This window comes from Pelophylax lessonae, assembly GCF_965119305.1.
Source record: "Pelophylax lessonae genome assembly, chromosome: 3".
Taxonomy (NCBI): domain Eukaryota; kingdom Metazoa; phylum Chordata; class Amphibia; order Anura; family Ranidae; genus Pelophylax; species Pelophylax lessonae.
In genome coordinates, this window is record NC_138770.1 from 506,101,850 (window position 1) to 506,127,397 (window position 25,548).

Below are 25,548 nucleotides of genomic sequence, written 5' to 3' on the forward strand. Positions count from 1 at the left end.
CTGCCATAACCCAGGTATTTTTGAAAATGGTGGGCGATCGGTTTTCAGGTAAGAGTGGTCCCAGTTGTCGCGGGATCACCCTTACGGTGCGGCGGAAGAGGTTCCCCCCCTCCCGCCGCATCCTGGCCGTTTTCCCCGCTTACCGAACCCGCAGGCAGCGGGGAAAACGATTCGGTCCCGGATCCTCTGAGACAGGAAGCCAAGTGAGGGCAAAATGGCCCTCACTCGATTCTATGGTCTTGCAGGACTGGAGCGACGTCAAACGTCGTTGCCTAGCAACCGGTTCAAAGGGCCGATTTTTTTTCAGCGTTTTTTTTTTTTTTCTTTTTTAGTGTAGTTGTGGGGTCTGAGGTCTTTTTGACCCCAGATCTCACAATAAAGAGAACCTGTCATGCCTATTTCTCTTACAAAGGAATTTTACATTCCTTGTAATAGGAATAAAAATGATAATTTTTTTTTTTTTAAATTGTGTAAAAATAAAAAATAATAAATAAAAAAAAAATTAAAGCGCCCTGTCCCTGTTAGCTCGCGAGCAGAAGCGAACGCATACGGAAGTTCCGCCCACATATGTAAACAGTGTTCAAACCACACATGTGAGGTATTGCCGCAATCTTTAGAGTGAGAGCAATAATTTGAGCCCTAGACCTCCTCTATAACCCTAAGCTGGTAACCTGTAGAAATTTTTAAATTGTCGCCTATGGGGATTTTAGGTAACAAAGTTTTTCGCCATTCCGCAAGCGTGTGCAATTTTGAAGTATGACATATTGGGTATCTATTTACTCGGCGTAACGTTATCTTTCACATTCTGGAAATACATTTCTGTTTTCTTACTTTTTAATTAAAAAAATTGAATTTTTTCCCAAAAAAATTGAGTTTGGAAGACTACCCCTTCCTAATTGTGCAAAAAATGAGTCCTCATTCGGGAGATTGCTGATCATATCCTGTCCTGACATGAAGTGAGGGTAAATCTTCCAAATCTTCCCCATTCAATTAAAAATAAAAATTATTTTGGTTGGAATTGGACTTTAAGAGAGGTAAAGCCAAAAAAAAATCCTCCTAGATAAAGTGTGTATTCTAAAACACATTGCTTTTTACTCTGCTATAAAAAAATTTCAAATAAAATTGGAGAGTTTGAACTAAAACACTAAAAATGTAACAAATCCTATATATAAAATGTTTATGTTGCTAGTTCAATATTTCCTTTATTGGATATACTAATTCTTCTTTTTTTGCTTTGCCAAATTATAACACTGCTCAGGGCAATGTCTACATTTATATTGATAAGGTTAAAGTGCTTGTAAAGTCAGAAGGTTTTTTATCCTAATGCATTCTATGCAATAAGATAAAAAACCTTCTGTGTGCAGCTGCCCTCCTCAGCCCCCCTATTACTTACCTGAGTCCATCTCGATCCAGCAATGTTGCAGAAGTGTTTCGGCAGCCCGAGACTCTCCCTCCTCATTGGCTGAGACGGCAGTGTGGCGCCATTGGCTCCTGCTGCTGTCAATCAAATTTAGTGGGCCAATGAGGAGAACGAGGGGGCCACGGCTCCGTGTCTGAATTAACACAGGGAGTTCCGGTTTGGCTTAGATGCCCCCATAGCAAGGGGGCACTCAACAGGAGGGAGGGGCCAGGAGAACCAAAGAGGGACCAGAAAGAGGAGGATTTAGGCAGGTAAGTATAACATGTTTGTTATTTTTAACCCAAAAAAATAAAAAAAAGAGACATTACAATCACTTTAGGAATAGCTCAACAATGTTTATTTTGTAATTACAATATATAGAGTTTCTCCTAACTGTTGCCTTAATCTTACCAGTAATTGGCATGAATCTAAACCTGCCATTATACATTTTTTATGGAGGAAACCAGGAAGGGAACTTCTTTTGAGTTCTTTACCAACTTCTCTTAAATCAAATTTCCACAATTTTTACATTGGTATTCGAACATGTAGTTTTTTTTTTTTTTTTAAGCCTATTAATAAAGACATTTACATACAGAATAAGTCTAGTAAGGCCTTGCTTAGCCAGTTTGCTGACAGACTTCAGTGACTTTTTAATTAACTCGAAAATCAGTAGCATAGAGCACTCAGGCCGATGTCCTTTGTGTCTATTCAAAAGAAGTCTATTTTTTACATTTCTCTGCAAAACTTGCATGCTCTACTTATGACTTTTTTAGGTTAAAGTTGAACAATTTGGCATTACTCAAAACTTGTATCTCCACGTATTTTCTGAATTTCAAGCTCCAGGGTGGAGTTGGGAAGTCAAGGCTCTAAGATTTGTTTATTTTGGATTACTTCTTGTCACTAATAGATAAAAGTTTTATCCCAGCACAACATCACATTTCTAACATTTTTTCCATGACCGAAAATCTACTAGTTTTTTTAAAGTGGAGGAAATTGCCAAGGAATATGCCTACATCAAAAGCATCACTTCTATCGGTTTGTGTGGACAGTAGGCTGTCAGCAGTTTTTATGCTAAAGATTACATTTAAAGGTATTATTAGTTTTAGAAATTTAGAACTAGAGGTTTAGAATCAGGTTAGGTAAAGGTGTAAGACTTAAAGCAAACTAAACTTTCTCAATCAACATTAACTATTTGTAATCCTTATGCTACTAGCAAAGAGATGGGAAGGTATAGTAAATTTTTTTGGTATAACGTTTTTTTTTTTTTTACATTTCTTTAGGAGCCTTATGGTTAATGGTCTAGACCAGGGATCCTCAAAGATGGCCCTCCAGCTGTGGTAGAACTACTCATCCCATGAGGCATTGAATATCTCTGACATTCACAGACATGACTAGGCATGATGGGTATTGTAGTTCCTGAACAACTGGAGGGCCATAGTTTGAAGACCTCTGGTCTAGACCAAAACGATGTAATACATTACAGAAGTCTTCATGAGTATTTTTTTTTTCATCTGCAGGAGGGTAGGAAGGGCTTTGTCAGCAAAGCATACCCTCCTAACTGAAACAAAAGATAGGCAACAAATGTCCACCAACCCCAGCGCTTAGGCAGCAAAGGATTCCTATAACTAAAATGTTTTGCAGTTGGTGCTGCTGCTATAAAATCACAAGACCATAAACAATATTACATTTCAATTAATATAAAACCAATCAAAACGCTAGCAGCGCTCCTTAATGTTCACTCGATAACACCACGTCTTTGCAAACAGTGATCAGTGACCTCTGAGGAGAGACCCCTGTCTCTCAGGACCTGGCTTTCAACAGCCATGCCGTTAAATCCAGCGACTGTGAAGCAGGATGGAAGATCGGTCCCTGAGACAGCAGATCTTCTCGCATTGGCAGCCGCCAAGGAGGCTCGACGGCCAGGTGAACGATTTCCGTGTACCAAGACCGGCGTGGCCAGTCCGGCGCCACCAGAATCACCAGTGTTTGTTCCGAGGCCAACCTGCGAAGGAACCTGGACAACAACTGAATTGGAGGAAAGGCATATATCAGACGATATCGATGCCAGGTAAGACACTGGAAGCAATTTAACCAGCTGACCTCATTAGTACACATATCCTGCACCCATCAACTAGGTTTGCATGGCATCCCCAGCATCTCTCCATGTCTGCATTTGCCTGGCTTGTCAATATAAACTGTCACAGCTGCTAGGTTTGCACCGCATCCCAAGCATCCCTCCAGACAGGCCCGGGCCCCATTCTAAACACTCTGGGGCCTCATGTTGCTCGTGGGTTGGACACCTCCGGTGAAGGGCAAGGTTGATGGGTGCAGGATGTGTGTGCTAATGAGGTCAGCTGGTAAACTTCTTCCTGTGTCTTACTGGCTCTAACGTCCCAAATCTACATAACAGGAAGTCATGAAGTTTTCTATGAAAATAGCAGGGGCTAAAGTAAGGCCTTGTTCTAAAAATCAAAGAAAGCTTTTATTTTTCTGCAACCGAGGAACATTAACAGTATGTTGCTACATAGGGGAGCTGGATTTTAGAGAGAAAAAACAAAAAAGGTGAACTTAGCCTTTAAGCACAAAATGTGAAATGCACAAAAATATTGGGTATCACTCCTATTAGAAAAATACTGTTTACAAAATGTGGGTGAATAGTTAATAGATGACATTTTAGAAAATGTTTACTTTTTACATTTTCTTTCCGAAAAATAAACATTGCATTACATTTTTTTTTTTTAAATGAGTTAACCCATAGAAAGACAAATCTGTACCTAGAAAATACTGCGCAACAAAAAACGAATGACAAAAAATGTAATTAGAAGCTGGATCTCCATACTGCGAAATAGCAAAATTTTCTCTCATTTGTAACATATGAAATAGCCCCAGTCATGAATAGGTTAATTCTTGAACAGACTATTTTTTGTTAATGTTTTTAAAATTCCTGTATACATTTTAAAAACAAGTATCAGTAATTTCTGTCATTTGGTGACATCAATAGACCTTCCCTCACATCTGGAAAAATAATCAGCTCCCGGACGTTTCTGCCAAATAGATCACATGGTATAAGGAGGCTTAAAAAAAAACAAAAAAACAGACACAACAACATCCCTTTGACCTATTGAAATAAATCTCACACCATAGATAATAAAGAGAGTTTGGTGACTTCCACTTGGCTTCTGACACAGCTCTGGCTGCCAAAGAACTAATGGCTTTAGCACTTGATGGTCTTATTTACTTCTTGGAGTTGTGTTATTTTTCTCAGAAGACATGTATACTGCTGCTGTTTTTCCATGTCATTTTTCTACAATGGTTAAGCTGTCCATAGATGGGCCAGTGTTGCAGGTGTCAATGAAATTTGCCAGTTTTCATGATGCTCCACTATGTGTATGATGTGCTGCAATTTAAACTGCCATCCTGTAATGAATTAATTGAAACACTGTATTTCTTGGCTAGTCATGAGTTGAACTGTGAGCAGCACAAACTATTTCATTTGCATGACTCATCTCAGTTTGCACAAAGTGTGATTGAGCAAGTGACCTGATGTCTATGGCTTGGTTACCTGTGTCATACATTGCATACTGCCAAGAACAGTGGCAAAAGTTCTAGATCTGTTGTACCCACTGACCTCACACAAGTAAAAAAAGGCTTACATTATGTTGCAACAAATAGATTAAGAGCCCATTCACACTAGCGCGACTTGTGAGGCAACTTGTGTTGCCCCAGGTAGCTTGACATAACAAAAGCAATGTTAATCAATCAGTGCCGTCTTAATTGGCACTACTGAAGTTGCTCCGACTTCAGAAAAGGGTCCTGTACTACTTTGAAGCGACCTGTGATCCGACTGTCCCATATACTTCAATGGGAGTCGCCTCCTTATCTTAATTGACACTACTTGTTATCAGACTTTCCAGGAAGAAGAAAGAGATTAGCCAGGCATTCCCCACAGACAAAGTCGCCTGTCTCTTCAAAGTAGTGAACAAGTCTCTTCCAAGTCTCTAAATAAAGTCTCTTCCAAGTCTCTAAACAAGTCTCTTCAAGTCACGGGGCGACTTTCTGGTAGTGGTAGTGTGAACCAGCTCTGACTGTGCCAAATTGTGTGGATTATACTCTACCTTGCAACACTGGGGTCTTTGGTCAAATTCCAACCAGCGCCCAACCAGCATTTTTGTACCCCTCTAAAACTGCTGATTAAACCCACAGGTCTGGGACATCTGAGCCCCAAAGAGAGACAAACTGTAACAGATGTTCCCCACGCTTAGAAGTGAGAGTGTGCCTTCATTGGGAAGAGCTTGTGTGAAAAACTTTGTGGACCAAGTCTTGCAGTAAAAGGAAGGGCTGAGCTTAGGTATGCTGTGGAAGTTGAAACCTTTCCCCTATTGTCATCTTTTATAAATTTGTCGAGTGCCTCCCCTAAAAGACATCCTCCTTCAAAGGGCATATGTGTGAGGTCTTTTTCATAGACAGCTTCAGCTGTCCAGCCTTTGAAACATTGTAAAAACTGCGCTATCAGGTCATGGTGCATGTGGGCACTAATGACAAAGTTAAAGGTAGGTGGAGGATCCTTAAGAACGATTTCAGGGACTTAGGTAATAGATTGAGGAAAAGGACCTCCAAGGTGGTTTTCTCTGAAATACTGCCTGTACCTCGAGCCACACAGGAGAGGCAGAAGGAGCTTAGGGAAGTTAACAAGTGGCTGAGGAATTGGTGTAGGAAGGAGGGGTTTGGGTTCCTGGAGAACTGGGCTGACTTCTCAGTCGGCTACCGGCTCTTTAGTAAGGATGGGCTGCACCTTAATGGGGACGGTACAGCTCTTTTGGGGAGAAAGATGGCCACCGAGTTGGAGGGGCTTTTAAACTAGGAGACGGGGGGGGAGGGCTCAGAAATAGAATCAGTCAGGAGGGAGCAGAGGACTGAAGGCAGTTGTAGGGTCAATAGCGACAGTAGGTCAACAACATCAATTGGCGGGTCTGTGCGGGAGAACAGCAGACCAAACAGAAATAAACAAAACCGCCAATCACGTTTAACTTCCGTAAAACTAAGAGGGGTATATGCTAATGCCAGGAGCCTAGCTAATAAGATGGATGAGTTGGACATGTTAGTACATGAGGAGGACATAGACCTTGTGGGAATAACGGAGACTTGGTTCGACCCCTCACATGACTGGCTGGCCAATATCCAAGGGTATTCGGTGTACCGGAAGGACAGGGTTGGTAAAAGAGGGGGAGGGGTATGTCTCTATGTCAAGAACAATATAAAGGTGCTAGAAAGGAGTGACATTACGGATGGGATGAGCATGGATTTAGAATCTGTGTGGGTTGAACTCGATAGGGAAGAAGATAAGGGAAAAGTAGTTGTGGGGGTTTGCTATAGGCCACCTAACCAAGGGGAGGAGGTAGAGCTGGAATTTTTAGCACTAATAGGTAAAGCGGCAAAACTGGGATCAGTCATCATATTGGGGGACTTCAATTATCCCGACATTGACTGGGAAGAGGGGACTGTACACTCGCATAAGGCCCGGCTATTCACGGAAACCTTACAGGATAACTACATGTCGCAGTTGGTGGATTCCCCTACTAGAGAGAATGCTATCCTGGATCTATTGATCACTAATGACCCAGACATAATCTCGGAGGTAGGAGTCCAGGACAACCTGGGCTCTAGCGATCACAGGATGATCACATTTAGTATAAATAACAATATAAAAAGGTGGGGAACATAAGAACCCTAAACTTCAGAAGGGCAGACTTTCCAAAATTGTACTCATTGATGGAAAGGGTAAACTGGGACCAAACCCTGGGATCACTGACCACAGAGGAAAAATGGGAATGCTTTAGAACAATATTAAGCAAAGGCATCTTGCAGTGCATTCCTATTGCGAATAAATTTAGAAGAGACAAAGCCAAACCTGGCTGGCTAAACCGTAGCGTTAAAAAACTTATTAGGGGAAAAAAATTGGCCTTCAAGAAATATAAATCAGAGGGCACCGTATCGGCCTTCCAGCAATACAAGGAGGAAAATAAGAAGTGTAAACACGAAATCAAGATGGCTAAAATCAACTTTGAGAGACAAATAGCGGAGGATAGTAAAAAAAACCCAAAGAAATTCTTTAAATATATCAACAGCAAAAAAACTAGGGCAGAGCATATTGCACACATAATTAGCGATGATGGGAGGATGGTTACAGAGGACACTGAAAAAGCAACCGTGCTGAATTCTTTTTTCTCGTCAGTCTTTACGCAGGAAAAGGAAGGGTACACTGACCATGACTGTATGGTTAGTAGTAATACACAGGACTTGCCACTATGGCTAACAGAGGGGGAAATCAGGGAAAGACTGGATAAACTTAACACAAACAAATCACCAGGCCCGGATGGCGTACATCCGAGAGTGCTCAAGGAACTCAGTATGGTTATATCTAGACCACTGTTCCTGATCTTTGCTGACAGTATTAGGACAGGAGATGTACCAGGGGATTGGAGGAAGGCTAACGTGATTCCGATATTCAAAAAGGGCCAGAGACATATCCCGGGAAATTATAGGCCTGTCAGTCTGACATCAATAATATGTAAACTTTTGGAGGGGATGATAAGGGACTATATCGTAGAGTATGCTAAAGACAACAACATCATCAGTAGTAACCAGCACGGGTTTACAAATGGGCGATCTTGTCAAACCAATCTCTTAGCATTCTACGAGGAAGTGAGCTGTGAGCTAGATAGGGGGAGACCAGTGGATGTGGTGTACTTGGATTTCGCTAAGGCGTTTGATACAGTTCCCCACAAGCGCTTAATTTATAAAATAAGGTCTGCAGGTATCGACAGCAGGGTTTGCTCTTGGATACGGAATTGGCTAAAAGGCCGTGTCCAAAGGGTAGTAATAAACAGCGCATACTCAGACTGGTCTGAGGTAGTAAGCGGGGTGCCCCAGGGCTCAGTCCTGGGACCAACCTTGTTCAATTTATTCATAAACAGCATTGAGGACGGGATCAGTAGTTCGTTATCAGTTTTTGCAGATGACACAAAATTGGCCAGGGCAATAACTGCACAGCATGAAGCAGATATCCTACAGAATGACCTGGACAAAATTACGGAGTGGACAACGACATGGCAAATGAGGTTTAATGTGGAGAAGTGTAAGGTTTTGCACTTGGGGACCAAAAACATAAAAACACAATACACGTTAGGAGGGGAACCCTTGGGGGAATCAAAAATGGAGAAGGATCTGGGAGTCTTAGTTGATGATAGATTAGGCAACAGCATGCAATGCCAAGCGGTAGCTTCCAAAGCCAACAGAATATTAGCATGCATAAAGAAAGGGATGCATTCCAGAGATAAGACTATAATCCTTTCACTTTATAAAACTCTGGTCCGACCGCATCTGGAGTATTCTGTCCAGTTCTGGTCGCCAGTCCTCAGGAGGGATGTGTTGGAGCTGGAGAAAGTCCAGAGAAGGGCAACTAAACTGATTAGGGGGTTGGAGGACCTTACCTATGAAGAGCGGCTGCAATCGCTCGATTTATTTTCCCTGGAGAAAAGACGTCTGAGAGGGGACATGATAGCAATTTATAAATATCTTAATGGGGATCTCAGCTTAGAAGAAAAGCTGTTCATTCAAAGGAATTGCATGAGGACTCGAGGACATACAATGCGATTAGAGGAGAAGCGTTTTAACCTCAGGCAACGTGGGGGGTTCTTTACTGTTAGGGCTACAAGATTGTGGAATTGTCTACCACAAGAGGTGGTTTCTGCGGGTAGTATGGTGACTTTCAAAAGACTCTTAGACTTACATCTCAAGGATCAGGAGATTGAGGGCTATGTTAGATGATTACAGTCACACACACCTACACAGGTTGAACTGGATGGACTATTGTCTTTATTCAACCTCACCTACTATGTAACTATGTAATAAATAAATACAATCCTTCAATAAAAAATGAACAATATAAAGTGCACTGGTGAGAGAAATATATCAATAAAAATGATATCTAAAAATATACATATAAAGTGCAAGCATCTAAATACTTTAGTGGTAAAGTGAATTAGTGCAAATAAAGTGCAGTCCAAAAATGATGAGTCCACTGAGAAATTTGAATAAGGTGCTGGACAAAAAAGTGCTTGTAGTGCTCCACGCTGTGAAACGTGCTCCTTAGCGCGGGTTTTAAGTTCATATTTTTACACAATATTGTCCAGCCTTTGAGCCACATGATTCTGTGCATGTAAACAAGAATACAAGCCATTCTGGAAATGTGTGTCATTTCTTGTTTTAGGCTCCATTTCCCCTATCGCAGCTACGAAGTTGTGCTACTTCTAGCGCGACTTTGTAATGTAAGTTGTTTGCGGCTTTCAGTGCGACTTGTCCCTCATTATAGAAGGAAGTCGCACTGAAGTCGGCCCAAAAGTAGTGCACAAACTACTTTTCAAGTTGCGGCGACTGAACGCAGCAGTTAGAACGGGCCAAATTGAAATAAAATGGGTTTTGACTTGCTGTGCGACTTGACATGTGTCAAGTTGCACAACAAGTCGCAATAGTGGAAACGGAGCCTTAGGGCATCCACACAAAATAGCAGAGCAGAAGGTAATTGTTGTAATTGCTCAATTAAGGCAAAGTCCTGGACTATAGGATGTTTTAGTCGCTCACTGCCCTAGTCCAGTTAGCTGCAATTTGACAGACAGAAATCACAGCAGCAGCTGCTTGCAGAGCTGGGCCTGCAAGTGTAAAGAGAGCCTTTAGGAGCACCTCAAACTTCCTATCTGCAGAATCTCTGAATGAACGAACATCTTCAGTTGGTAAGGTGAGATGTTTGTTTAAGGCTGAGACAGCAGGATCAACTTTTGGAACAGACAACTTCTAGTGAACGATTTTTCCACTGGATAGGATTCTACAATGATTTTTGGAGGATTGAAAATCTTTTCTGGAGCTGCAAATTCAGGTGTATAGGAGTCAGGGGTTAAGAAATCTTCTGCAGCCTCCTCTAACATTGCCTCCAGGCTCTTCTCATTCCCTTCTGTATCTGCATCTTCAAGGCCAAACATACTGGGATTTAACTCAGGCAGCGATTGAGAAACTGAAGAAGGGGCTTGGTGTTATGTTGCCCTGGATGGAGATAGCTGTATTAAAGCCATTAGCTGTCCTAAGAATTGTGACATAGATGCAGAAAAATCTGCTGTTGTCAAGTAGAACACTTGTTGCATGCCTAAAATAGAAGTAGAGTCGGATGCAGAGACCAGTGTCCAAATCAGATCCTACGCCGATGTAAGGGTGGCATAGTCAAGGTTGAGTGTTGTTCAGGCCTTTCGCAGAGTGAACGTTTGCCTGAGATTGTGGTGTGGATCACTTTCGCCTGGTTTCCACCATAGTGAGAATATTTCCTTATAGTGTACTCACAAAATAAGATGTGGAATAGACACTAAGCATGTCTAAGCAAGAAGCGGAATGCAGCCACATGGGTGTGGACCATCTTGTAGTAAAGTGCTCATGGTGAAAAGGCCAGAGGAAGCACCTAAGTACCTTAGTACCTGCTTTAGGTGGAAGCGGCAGTAAAGTGTGCGATAAGTGCTGTGATGTAATACCTGGTCATTCAACGAAGACTAAGCTTTGAGAGACTGCATTTTAGTGCTAAGTCTGAAAGGTTTACACTACAAAGCGATATTCTAATCATTCAAAACATAGCCCCTGTTTTTACGGTAATGGTCAAAGGTACAGGGTGACCCTGTCTTACCTGTCTATAACACTGAATATTATATAGAATCCAGGCTCTGTCCATTACAGTGGGCATACCTCAAAGGAGTCTTCTGGGTCTGGGTTCCATAAGGATGGACCATGGCCCTGGACCTGTATAGCACTATGTGGCTGACTACTTCCAGATGCATTGCTTCTCCTGTGGCATTAGAACACAGTGAAAGAGTTGATTGATACAATAATAAACTAGTTAAGCTAAGGCTCGGTTCACACTATGGCGACACGACTCCTTACTACTTCGGGGGCGACTTGTGCATTACCATGCACCTCGATTTCGGAGCGACTTGCAGGGTTTTCACATAATGGAAGTCTATGCAAGTCGCTCCGAGGTCACCCCGAAGTAGTACAGGACCCTTTTTCTACTTGTGTCGCTCCTATTAGAACGGGTCCTGTAGCGGTCAATGGACCGCGAGGAAGCGCGACTTGTCAGGCTGAAAAGTCGCCTGACAAGTCGCGCTAGTGTGGACCGGCTCTAAGAGTGATTTCTCCATGAGGATGAAGAGCTCAATCACTTTAGCACACTAGCAAAAAACTCACGGAGTGGGGTAGGGGTATAGGGGAGGAGCCTAGAGGAAGTGTTTCCAAAAACTTGCAAGTGTCCTATTACCTAAAAGTACAAACCTATAACCCAGGGTGGTGAATACTCAGGCTATATCCTGTACGGTATGATTAAGATGCTTAATTTGCTATTCTTGCCATCTACGATTCAGACATAAAGATAAGAGAGAACCAATTTATTTTAAAAATATAACTATTTATGTATTTTTTTTTTTAAACTGTGCATTTGCTGGTACAGGGCAATGTGGCCAACATGCACTTAATAAATCTAAAGACTGAGCTGGCTCACCCGCAAATGTGTTACTTTACAATTTGTAGATAGTGTGCATGATTCAGTACTTATAAGGCCTCATGGAAAAAAGCTGAAGGAATGGAAAGTGTATTTTCCAAAGCAATCACTTAGGTGCTTGATTTAGGTTTCTAACCCCTGATTGAAAAAAATGCTAGAATCTAGTTGCTAGGGAAAACATAGGCACTTTGCTTTCCATTTGTTCCATTATTACACACAAAGCCTAGTATTCATTGTCTAGCTGGTCTCTATAGTAAATATTGTATCATGGAGTTGAAAATGCTTCCCTTACACAACATCTGAGAGGACCTCTTTATCTGTGATCTAACAATTGAAGTATTCTTTTAAAATATTATAACAACAGTTTATATAATGTTTAAATTGCCAAGGGATCTGACATTCTAGTAGCTAGAGTTGTGTTCTGTGGTTTAAATCTACAGAGACTTCTCCCATCACGAAACCGCATTCAGCATCTCTTTCTTCTTTTTCTTTCTTTGCAAGATAGGCCATAAACATCATTTGACACATTGAACATAATCCATGCCTCTGCATCTTTTCAAGGGCTTTTCCGTTGTTCCTTATGGGGAAATTAATTTTGTTTTTATTGCCAAGCTGGATGTGTAGAATCACACTGCTTGCAGAGGTGAAAAGTGCTTGAGATTCTTGTTTGTAGATGGGGTAAAATTGTTTTACCCCATAGAATGCCCCATAAATATGCTTTCATTTATCCCAAGGATAAATGAAAGCATAATGATCAAGAATCCAGGTATATTCTTTTTGTTGACCCCAATTAGAAGTTTCTTCAAACTACTATGCAAAAGCATAGACACTTATACTCAACCCTTGCTATAATCAGCAGTATGCGAAATATGTAGCTTTTCTGTTTCATAATGTATTATATTTTTTAGGGGTGGACAGATATATGCAGAATTCAAGAGTTTTTCAGTCCAAAGAAGAAAATAGTTGGCAATTTTAAGGTGCCAGTGTACCTGGTTCTAAGGTAAATATCCACAAGTTAGATGCTAACAAAAAGGTGTAAGCTATCTAACTACATGGATCTGTCTAGCCAGGCATTTTACAAAGGATTCGCTATTGTGGAGAATGACTACAGTGCAATAAAGTGTATACTGTTAGACAAGAAATGTATACCCATCTGACGTGATCAGCAACAGGTATAAGATAGGCAGAACCTGAATCATTGTGTGTAGAAAAAGAGATCCATTCATTATGTAAGGATTATGGCAAGTAGGCAGAACTAGCCACACATGTCTTATTAGTATGTTGCTTGCCTTGAATAATGAGGCCTTTGGCTGTGTAATGTTTAGGAGTCCCAAGCAGATCGCCCCTATTTAAACTATATATACCACATAGTGAATACTAATTATACATATTATATAAATCACATATAAATCATAAATAATTTGTGTGAGTGAAGAAAACCAACTGTTGTGCATACACAGATATGTGTACATATATATCAGTATACTGTATGTCTTTATATCACATAATATTCACTATGTACATATTTCACAATAGTGCTGTATTTTTTCTGGAATATGAGTAGTCCTCTTGATCGATGTGAATTCCCCTTTTAGTGCACCAAAATTCTACTACGTATGTTTTCTGTGTCTGCACCACCACCAATGTGCCACCACTCTCACATTATCGTATGGATCTGATGTGATTCAGATAAATAGCAATTTTCCCCTTTAGGCATCAATCAATGCAGGGGAAAGGATAGAACGGTCGGCAACGGCTGGTAAAACCTGTTGCAGTGACGTCAACCATAGGCTTCCATATCCCAGCTGTTGTTGGTGTATTTTTAATTTTTAATTTTTAATTTTGTACAACCAGTCACATCTGCCTTAACGCATAGCAAGGCAAGTGATTGGCTAATTTCATGGCTTAACAGTGCAATTTCTGTATCACCATCTCCCCTCAACCTGCTCACTAGGCTATAAATCTGCATCATCACCTGTATCCAATGAGCAGGGAGGTGATCCGGAAATGGTCTACCTGGCTGCAGTAATGTGTAAATCACAAAAGTAGCTAAATAAAATGGCTAAGCCTTGGCAGGTTAAACAGTAAATGTACAGTATATGCATTTCAGCTTTTTATCTAGCTGACAATCTGGCTTTAATACTATATAGACATGGTAAGCCTTAGACATATATTTAAAGTTCAACATTTCACTAACTAAAAGAAAGTTTCCATATGAATAGATTCCAACATGTATTCGAATGTCTTGAAATATTTCAGTGTCTAATATATACAAATGCATCATTTTGGCAAACTGCTAAGTTAAAGTCTAGCTAAGATGTAATGTGGAATTCAAACTTGCTGTGCCTTGGCTGTAACCTAAATCCCAAGGCAATATCATAATGACTGAGAAATAGAAACATTGTGAGGCTTTGGCCTTCTACTCAGGAGATTTCCTGAGAATTGGGGTCACAATTCCAATTTAGCTGAACCTGGTGAGATGAGATGCCGTTTTTTAATGTACGTAATACAACTTCTCCGCAAACACTGTAATGAAATATGATGTACAGTAATTAACGTCTGCTAAAATCTTACCGTGCCCCAGTGAATTAACAAAGTTTATAGAAAAACAAAAATGAAAAAAAAAAAACACCTAGCATGTGTCAAGTCGCACAGCAAGTCGCACTAGTGGAAACCGGCCCTTAGACTTTTTCCCAACCAAGACTCTTTGAAGTCTTCAGACTCCAGTCCCTGATCCAGGATTACAAAATCTGGTGAAAACTGATAACTTAGTCTTCTTTGCCCAGGCACAACGCTCCAGAACCCTTCACATTCTATCTCACTGTCACACTACCTAAGCTTAACAGCTAACTCTCCTCCCTTTATCTTTACTCCCTCTTATACATATGTCAGTGCAGAAAATTAGGCCTATCCCACGTGGCACCCCTGTCCATTTCTGAAGTGACAGGACCTCTTAGTACTGTGCACAAACAGTGTTTTCTTTAAGGCCTATGGAGAAAAGGCACAAATGGGCATCACCACACAGGCCAGCTGTTTTGGATGAGGTTGGAAGCAGCCGACTAGACTACAGCTAATGCACTGAGTTTCTTGCTGATCTGAGGTGTGTACAAGGGGGTATGAAAAGAAATGCGAGGATGAGGAGCTATTCTAGGCTTATGTGGTTTAAAGCGTTAGCAATGGCTCATGGGACTCTGCAAAAGAGGAAAGTTTCAACATGCAGCCAGCCAGAAAGTTGACTATTGATCTTTTTTTGCAGGCTACTTTCAGTTCAAAGTATTAAAGAAGTGCAAAGAAGTAGTGGTGGATGGGCGCTGGACACAGATTTTCACAACCTATTAAAATGCAGGTGAACTCATTTTTTGAGTCCAATTGGTTTGTGTTTAGCATCTCACTACAAAGATGGAGACTCCCCCAGGAGAGGGCGTTCACTAGAAACGAGAAATGCAAGTGTGATAGGTCATAGAGAGTGTATAATGAAAAAAAGTAAGAAAGTCCAAAGTCTTCAGCTGGTTCTTTCAGCTGGTAACACCAAGAGAGGCAAAAGACAGCCAACATGTTTCGGGGCTACAAAACCCCATTTATTGGGCTGAAGGAAAAGTTCAAAATAATACACAGAAGAATGATATGGAAGAACAGCTAGTAAAATACACATGATGACATGTTCATTGAAAATAATAACTATAAAAACCAGCTTGAGTTTACAAAAAAGGTGACTAAGGCCATTTTGAATGTTCCAACATACTTTATAAGTAAACATAGGCATCAAACTGTGTCTCGGGTAAACCTGACATCTGAAATGTGTAATTGATGTTGTCTCTGCACTACTCTCAACAACAGAAGAACAAAAAATACATTGATACCTCGGTTCACGAACGCTACTGTTCACCAACAACTCGGTTTACGAACAGAAAAGTTCATAAAAATATGCTCCGGTTCACAAACTCTGCTTCAGTTCATGAACAGGAGCCGCGGCCATTTTAATGCTATTTCCAGGCTGTCACACGGTCGTGACTTCCTGTAGGAAGATCGTGGAGAGAAGAAGAGACACAGAAAGAAGTACTGTGAGTACTGTGAAGACACTTTTTGCTTTTTGGTGTGCTTTTTTAGCACATACAGTACTGTACTGTACTACTGTATTGTATTTCACAGCCTCCCACCTGCCTTCCTCCATACCAGAAGTCATCTCAAGCAAGGTTAGTGTTCTCTCTTTATACATTACTATACTGTACTAATGTGTATTGTAATTTGTTTCATATTTTTGTGCTTCAAAAAACAAAAAAAAAAAGGTCAGAACGGATTAACCGGATTTACATTGAACCCTATGGGAAAATGTGCCTCGGTTCACGACCAATTCGGTTCGCGACCAGAGTCAGTTCACGAATTAAGTTTGTGAACCGAGGTATCACTGTACTGTATTTTAATCCAGACCAGTATTTATCCACATCAGCCACTAGAGGGAGAAACGTGCGTTTGTAAGATTCATCCTTAACATTTAAGTGGTTTGCTGAAAATACTGTCTGGGCTTCTTCAGATAATAAAAGGCCATTCTGTGTGTTTATGCATGTGTTTTGGAAAGCAGAGAATGCTTGGCTTTTCTGTATAGATTTATCTATGGCTTTAGTAAGGGAAACATTCCATTTTCAAGCAACCACCCGCACATTGCAGAACCTATGACCCAGTTGTTCTGAAGACTATCGCAAACTTTCTATTCTTGCAGACAGTAAAATGATTAATGGTGCAGTGCCGTAAACATGGGCAGAAAGAGAAAAACTGATAAAAAGAGACATGATGTGCTTTCTGGAAAAGATATACAGTATAAAAATAAAGCTTTGGTTTATCAGGATACGTGTTGAAAAGAAATGTAAGACAGTATAACTTGTACACACGCAACTGAGCTTATTATTTATGGAAGCACAAAATCCGTGATGATAAGTAAAATACAGTATTCAATGGCAATTATTCAGCTTTTAGCAATATTAAGAAAAATGATATCTTGAAGCTTTAGAGCAGTGCTCAGTCATTTTGAAAATTCCAAAAAAGCATGGAGTGAAGGATAATAGATCCCACCCTCATCCCATATTTTCCCCATGTGCCCTCAGGTTGCATATGCACTATTCATGTGAAATCTCAGTTCTAAGTGTACCTGAAGTTTCCAGGATAAACTCAGGTACCTTCTGCTTATTTCTATGTGAGCTATTGGAATGTACCCCATCATGCTTTCTACCTATGCATCTCTTTTGAATGTTCTGCCTATGACCCACATCCTGCAGCCACATGGACGATATTCACTCTTATGTAAAAAACCCAAAACAATTATTGAAAAGAAAATTCCAAATAGCACAATTAGACAGCACAAAGACTACACATACAATTATTTATGTGACTTGGATCATGTCGGGTGAGGTCACAACCAACATCACCTACCACTCACTTGAGATGAAAGCCCCATGGTTTCAGGGCTAAAGGTACCTTACAGACAATAAATTATAGTTCTTTTTGGCCAGACTGGAGCAAAATCTGAGGATTTTTTTCAATGCTGCGGTTGGATCAAACAGGTGATTAAACAGATTAGAAAATAAACTGATAAATTGGCATCATTATCCTACTTTCTGCTTTTCTCCTCTCCCTATTCACATTAGATTGTAAAGTCAACATAGCCAGCATTGCATCTTCATGACGGATACCCTGACTTTACCAGTGTGCAGCATATAGCCTTTGTGTTTCTGTTTTGGATATCTCCATTCCTACAGTGGATTGCATGCAGCACAGCAGTGGGTCAGCCTCTTGGGTCTGTTTGTTGCATTTTTATCAGGAAACGTTCTACAATGAATCCACAGACAGCTTGCCCTGAAGGTTGTCATATCATGGACATATTTGACCTGCACAAATGACTTCCCTCTTAACCACTTAAGCCCCGGAAGATTTTACCCCCTTCCTGACCAGGGGGTATTTTGCGATTCGGCACTGCGTGACTTTAACGGACAATTGCACGGTCGTGCGACGCTGTACCTAAACGAATTTGGCGTCCTTTTTTTCCCACAAACAGAGCTTTCTTTTGGCGGTATTTGATCACCTGTGAGATTTTTTGATCACGCGCTATAAACAAAAAAAGAGCGTAAATTTTGCAAAAATAGCAATATTTTTCCCTTTTTTTTATATGAAATTCCCCCCAAAAAAAATGTAAAAATCAAAATTTTTTAACATTTTCGGCCAATTTGTTTTATGCTACCTATGTTTGGTAAAAAAAATTGCAAAAAGCGTATTTTGATTGGTTTGCGCAAAAGTTATTGCGTTTACTAACTAAGGGAAAGATTTTTGTCATTTTTGTTGTTTTTTTTTTAACGCGTAATGGCGGCGATCTGCGATTTTTTTTGCGGTACTGCGACATTGCGGCGGACAGATCAGACCCTTGACTGACATTTTTTACACTTTTGGGGTTACCAGTGACATTTCTACAGTAATCAGTGCTATATATATGCACTGTTACTGTAAAAATACACTGGTAGTGAAGGGGTTAACTTTATTTGAGAGGGAGGGGCTGTGTGTGTCCCTAGGGGCGTGATTCTAACTGTGATTGGCTGTGGCTTCAGCTGTATGCAGAGTGATCAACGGATCTACATAGTAGATCCATATGATCATCTCTCATACAGAGGGGAGAATGACAGGCAGCTTGTTTACACAAGCTGCCTGACTTTCTCCCTCTCCCCCGCCGATCGCAGAGTGGCCGGCGGACATCGGGTCCACTGGTCACACGCGCGGGGGGGGTCCGTGACCACGCGGAGCGCGCCTCCGGCGGCGCGCGCTCGCTCCCTAGACCCTCACAAGCTAGTGACGTAGCCCTACGTCACTTTGCCTGTGAGGGGCTGACCGCCGCCGTAGATAGTCGTGCGGCGGTCGGCAAGTGGTTAAAGTGGTGGTAAACCTCAGACATGAAATATGAACAAAGAATATCCCTCTATAGTGTGTACTTGTCTCAATCCAGAGCACTAAGTGTAATTTCAGTCCGCTGTCTTTTTCCTCTGCTATAAGCATGAGTCACTTCTGACAAGTTTTCCTGACACCAAGTGAAAAATGGTGACAGGGGAGGAAGCTCCAGCTGATTGAAAGCCTCAGCTCTCTTCCTGTGACCTATGTGAAGGGGGTGTGTCCTTTCCTCCAATCAGCTCTCAGAGCTCTCCGCCCCCTGTTTCTCAGAGCTGAGAGATCCTGTGTAAATTCTGCACTTTGAATGGATGAAGGGGCAATGGGGCTTTAAAATTAACAGGTACAACTTATCTAGGAGGATTTGTTTCATCTCTGTGTATCACCTGAGGCCAGTCATTTCACTGGGTATATGAAAGGGTTTACAACCACGTTAAAGGAGTTGTAAAGGCAGAAGGTTTTTTTAACCTAATGCATTCTATGCATTAAGATAAAAAGCCTTCTGTGTGTAGCAGCCTCCCCAGCACCCCCTAATACTTCACTGAGCCCCATTTTCACCCAGCGATGTTCAGGAGTCCCTCGGCTTTCCGAGACTCTCCTTCTTGATTGGCAGAGACACAGCCATGGCGCCATTGGCTCCCGCAGCTGTCAATCAAAGTCAGTTAGTCAATCGGGAGAGAGAGAGGGCAGGGCGGAATGGCAGCTCCGTGTCTGAATAGGCACACAGAGCTGCAGCTCAGCTCGGGTGCCCCCAAAGCAAGCTGCTTGCTGTGGGGACACTCAACAGGAGGGAGGGGCCAGGAGACCTGAAAAGGGACCTGAGAAGAGGAGGATGCAGGCTGCCCTGTGCAAAACCAACTGGGCAGGTAAGTATAACATGTTCGTTATTAAAAAAAAAAAAAAAAAACACGCGACTTTACAATCACTTTAAGTCTATGGGTTGTTTTAGTACATTTTCACAAGTTAGATATTCTTATAACCATAAGAGGTAGCATGGGTAAGGACAATTCATGCCACGCCTTCTAAAAATCTCATTCATACCAAAGGTTCTCTGTTGTGACAACATACAGCTTCAGAGGTTTTGCCTACTCTCAGTGTCCTGATGTTGTTCCATGATGCTGACATGAATGAGGTCGGGATAGGTGATACGAGAACGTACATAGTACCACTGTATTTAACACAACATCAATTCACTTTACACTGCCCTCCTGAAAAAGCTTGTACTGTCTGATATTAAACTTTCTCCAAGGAAAGTTTGTTTTCTTAAATACACCTCAGTTTAGATATTCCTGGAATTCTCCACTGGTCCACTTCCAGACATCTGGTACATTCCTGCAATGGCAATAATAGTGATTGTGCAAACATGACCCCGATATGGGGACACTTGAGAAAGAATACAACTCTTCCAAGGATTTTCCTTTTTGAAAAATAAAACCACTTATAATAAAGGGATTTGCTATGTATTTGAATGTTCACTTACTATCATTATCAAATTTCAACTGTTCATGCAAATTGAACTTCCACTGCAAGTATATATGCTATTCCAAAATACAATGAATGTACACTTTTAAGCATGTATGATTAAGCCCCCATTCACACTTGAGTGCTTTTCCGTATGTTTCCCTATGCCTGCCTATGCTTTCCTACACCTGACTATGCAGAAGCTCATTCTTTCTAATTGTCCCTATTCACATTTAAATGCACAGTCGCCATAAACTCACTTGTACTGGCGACCCTAGCATAAGGAACAAACTATTCAGAGAAAGGGAATACAATAAGACATGTGGCCACTCACTAAAACTAGAGGAAAGGCGGTTTAACCTTAAAATACGTAGGGGGTTCTTCACTGTAAAAGCAGTAAGGATGTGGAATTCTCTTCCACAAGCAGTCGTATCAGCAGGGAGCATCGATAGTTTCAAAAAACTATAAGATGGGCACCTTTAAGACCACAACATACAGGGGTATACAATGTACGGTTAACAACAAACACACGCACATCATAGGTTGGACTGATGTCTTTTTTCAACCTCACTAACTATGTAACTATGTAACTCTACCCTCTCTGCTCAAAAATGTACATGAGCTTTTTTTTTTAGCATATTCGGGCATTTTTGGCTCCAATATCTCAATGGAAACATCTGTAAAAGTGTGATACATGCATTTTAAAAATGCAATACAGTAAAACCTTGGATTGCGAGCATAAGTTGTTCTGTAAACATGCTTGTAATCCAATGCACTCTTATATCAAAGCAAATTTCCCCATAAGATATAATGATGAATCGTTCCACAACCATTTATTCATAAGTCCTTCAATTTATAGTCCATATAAAGAGATTATAGCAGTGTGATAGGTTGTGTAACCATAAATTGTCCATCCGCAAATGGCAGCCTCCACAAGGGGATCAGAAGCAAAATCCAGTGGGAGCTACAGAGTAGAAAAGAGAAGAGAGACCTCTAAGTGTAGCAATATGGTTACATTTAATGAAGGTTCAACATTTACATATCAACACATGGTTGATGATTAAAAGAGGCACACCTAAGAATGCAGATATCCATGGTAAAACTGTCCAAATAGACTGTCCTCCTCGCCGTCACCAAACAATTCTGTGTGCAGCAGCCCCCCTAATACTTACCCGAGCCCATCTTTATCCAGCAATGTTGTAGGAGTTTCTCAGCTGCCCGGGACTCCCCCTTCTCATTCGCTGATGTCAACCAAAGTCAGTCAGCGAATCAGGAGAGAGAGGAGCGGGGCCGGGTTGCGGCTCTGTGTCTGAACGGACACAGGAAGCAGTGACTCGGCTCGGGTACCCCAACAGCAAGCTGCTTGCTGTGGGGGAACTCAATAGGAGGGAGGGGCCAGGAGCAGAGAAGAGGGACCCGAGGAGAGAAGGATCCGGTCCACTCTGTGCAAAACCAACTGCACAGAGCAAGTAAGTATAACATGTTTGTTTTAAAAGAAAACACGACTTTACTATCACTTTAAGCATTCAAAATAGCATTCATTTTTTATGGCACATTCTCACTGGTTTGTAAATCATATACTTGCTGTATGCTCAGCACCATCTAGTGGCTAAAGGGTAAATTCCCATTTGTGAGGAACCAAGGGATGCTTGATTACATCTCTTGTATGAGAGCTGTCTATAGTGATTTTCTTACACATAGGAAGATTAATTGTCTGAATACTACTTCAGTGACTAAAAGAGCCAAGTGCACCCCAAAAATATTCCACATAAAGGGGACTGTTCTTTTTGCTGCTGCTTCTTTGTGGGTTTCTGCATATGTTGGAGACCTGCAGTAGCTGGGGAACTGAAACAGGCCACTGCAATTTTAGAGTATCTTCTTTTACAGGAATGGTTTACTTTAGTAGTGACCCTGTAGTGACAGGGTCATTTTAAATCACAAAGGACTTTGCATACCAGAAGGCAGAAACAATATCAGTGCATTAAAGCCTATATTTAGTCCAAAAAATCAGCACAAGGGACATTACTTGCAATCAATGGTATGTTTCTCTTGTTCTGCTGGTTCCTGCTGACATGTTCCTCCTCCAATTCCCCCATCCCTGCTGTCATAATAGTCTGATGTCGGTGGTTGGGGAGGAAGGGATTGTGTTAATAAATCCAGGGCACTGGCCATATGCACTCATTGAGAGTTTTGATTTTGTCTGGCCTTTCCTTCACCTCCACCATTCATAAAAGCTGTACTATAGCTTAAATTAAAAAATGTGATCTATGAATGGAGAAGGACCTCTCATTCATTTGCCCGTCCTCCATTTATTTATTGTTTTCCTATTCATAGATGCTGTAATACAGCTTATATAAAGTCAGGAGGGGGAGGAAAGAGTGGGCAAGTTGGCATTCTTGAGAGTGAATGACAGATCCCTCATCTTTATTAATCCCGCTGTGCTAGAAGATTACAGCAGAAGATTGAGGGGAAGGAATCAGAGGAATCAGAGGAGGAAGATTTCAACTAAAGCTGGAGTCAAAAGCACAAGGGACACATTGCGATAATAATAAGTAATGTCCCTGTTTTTTTTTTCTTTTTTTTCTTTTTACCGTACTTAAGCTTTAAATTATTTATCTGTCCCATTAAAACAACAGCATTTATTAAATATTTTTCAGAATTATTTAAGGTTAAAGGTGTTTTTATACTGAAAGCTGAAGTTTCTACAAAATCGAAAGGGAGTCTTAGCTGATGATCTGGTCAGTTCGAGCATGCACAAAAAAATTGGGGGCCCCTGAATTAGGCCTTATCTTCTAGGCAGAAGCAAAACTCCTGCTTTTATAGAATTAAGCACATTAACGAGCAGGGCCTTCCAAATCATCTTGTACCTAACTGTATTGAAACTGTAATGTCTGCCTTCATTTTGTAAAGTGCTAAGCAAACTGTTGGCACTATATAAATCCTGTATTATAATAATAATAATAACATTAAAAATAAAATAGTATTAATTAAACAGTAGCAACAAGAGTAAGTCCCTGAAACCCAAAAAAGTATTGACTTGTCTTCTTGGACTTCGTCAGGTTCTGTATACATACAAATGTTGTAGGTAGGTGGGCTGCTTTTTTTAGTAGCACACAGTTTAATGGATACTAATAGGGGCGGACCTAGAGCATTTGGCACCCGGGGCAGATCCTATATTTGGCCCCCTCCCCCCCTCCAGGCGGGCAGGCGACGCACTGCACATTGATGTGTCGTCAAGTGACGTCTCGTGTAGCGCCTCTGCACACTGCGGCTCGGAACTCAAAAGGATCCTCCTCTGCTCCCCCCTGGCGGCCAGGCCCCTCCTCCTCTGCAAAAATGGCGCTGACTGACCTGAGGTGCCGGACAAAAATACATGTAACTGGCAGTGGGACACTAACTGTTTGCTACTTCCAGTGGCGTCACTAGGGTTGGTGTCACCTGGTGCAATAAAACATGGTGTCACCCCCCCCCCCTCCCCAAAAAAAAGTATTTTCCTGTCTTCTGAAAGTGCACCAAAGATGCAGCATGCGGGACTTTTGGTGCGCTTTCAGAAAATACTGAAAATTTATATAGAAATCTATAGGACTGCAGCTATAACTGCGGGCCGCTCCAGCAGATGTTCTCTGACGAAACGCGTAGGATGGAGTCTATAACGTCACAACGGCACTTCCGGCACTTGGAGCCTGGGCCGTGGAACGCGGAAGCTTCCCGGCTAAAATACTGATCGCGTACAGCCTACCCTGTTAGTTACTACTTTCTCAATTCTTGATTGCATTTTATACGGCACCATGGGGCTTCCTTTTTCTTTTTGTTTGAGGAATTAGAAAGCCTGCAAACGCTTATCATATCGGAGGAACCCCTGGAAATGATCTTCCCTATTTCACGGAAGCTACAAAAAGCAGGTCGCATATAGGGTGCTACAACTAGTGATCACACTGGTGGATGCAACCCATTTTTTTAATTTGGAATTTTTCTTTCAATTGGGTTGTTTTCTTATTGGAACTTTTCTTTACTTATTTTTTGTTTCCACAAACACTCTTTTCTAAGAAGAAATTTCCCCATTTATTGATTTGATTCATTTCACTACAATCTTATAATTTATAAAGCTCTATTTACTGGTTAATCACACTGTATAGCATATTTGTTTTTTGGAATAAAATTCACTGTCTCTCTATTTTGCTTTGTTGATTTATTGCACTAGCACTTCACACTTTATTATTGCACCTTATTCTGAGGTCAGGATAAGAACTGGTCATTCTTCAGACTGCAAAGTCACTTGTGCACTTTTTTTTGGATTTAATTATTCCAACAAATTTGAGCATCGCTATTTATTTATTTTGATACACTATTTATTTGCCTGGTATATTATTCACTTGGCACCCACTTAAAAGGTAGCGCAGTTTCAACTCTTTGCACTCATTTCAAAATGTAGGAAGACCCCCCTTTACAAATGACACAGCCCCCGTACCTCTGGACCCCTTTACATTACACAGGCCCCTTACTTCTGGACCCCTTCACATCACACATCCCCCCTACCTCTGGACCCCTTCAAATTACACAGCCCCCATACCTCTGGACCCGTTCAAATTACACAGCCCCCATACCTCTGGACTCCTTCAAAATACACAGCCCCCATACCTCTGGACCTCTTCAAATTACACAGCCCCCATACCTCTGGACCCCTTCACATTACACAGCCTCCATACCTCTGGACCCTTTTACAATTCACAGCCACTGCACCTCTGGACCCTTTTACAATTCACAACTGCTGCACCTCTGGACCCCTTTACATTACACAGCCCCCACACCTCTGGACCCCTTTACATTACACAGCCCCCACCACACCTATTGACCCCTTTACATTACAGGCCCCCCCCACACCTCAGGGCCCCTTTACATTACACAGCCCCCCCACACCTATTGCCCCCTTTACATTACACAGCTCCCCCCTAAGGACCATTTACATTATACAGCCCCGCCATTGGAACCCTTTATATTACACAGCCCCCACCCCCTTCCCCTAATGGAACCCTTTACATTACACAGCCCCCCCATGGAACCCTTTACATTATACAGTCCCCGCCCCCCATAGAACCCTTTACATTACACACCCCCCGCCCCCCCATAGAACCCTTTACATTATACAGCCCCCCAATTGGAACCCTTTACATTACACAGC

The 25,548-nt window shown here is 41.5% G+C and overlaps 1 protein-coding gene across 2 annotated transcripts in view; it reads right to left on the reverse strand.

Moving 5' to 3' along the window:
- The window catches only part of LTBP1 (latent transforming growth factor beta binding protein 1), a 513,632-nt gene that overhangs the window by 407,335 nt on the left and 80,749 nt on the right, over positions 1 to 25,548 (reverse strand). The gene's annotated exons all lie outside the window — the stretch shown is intronic.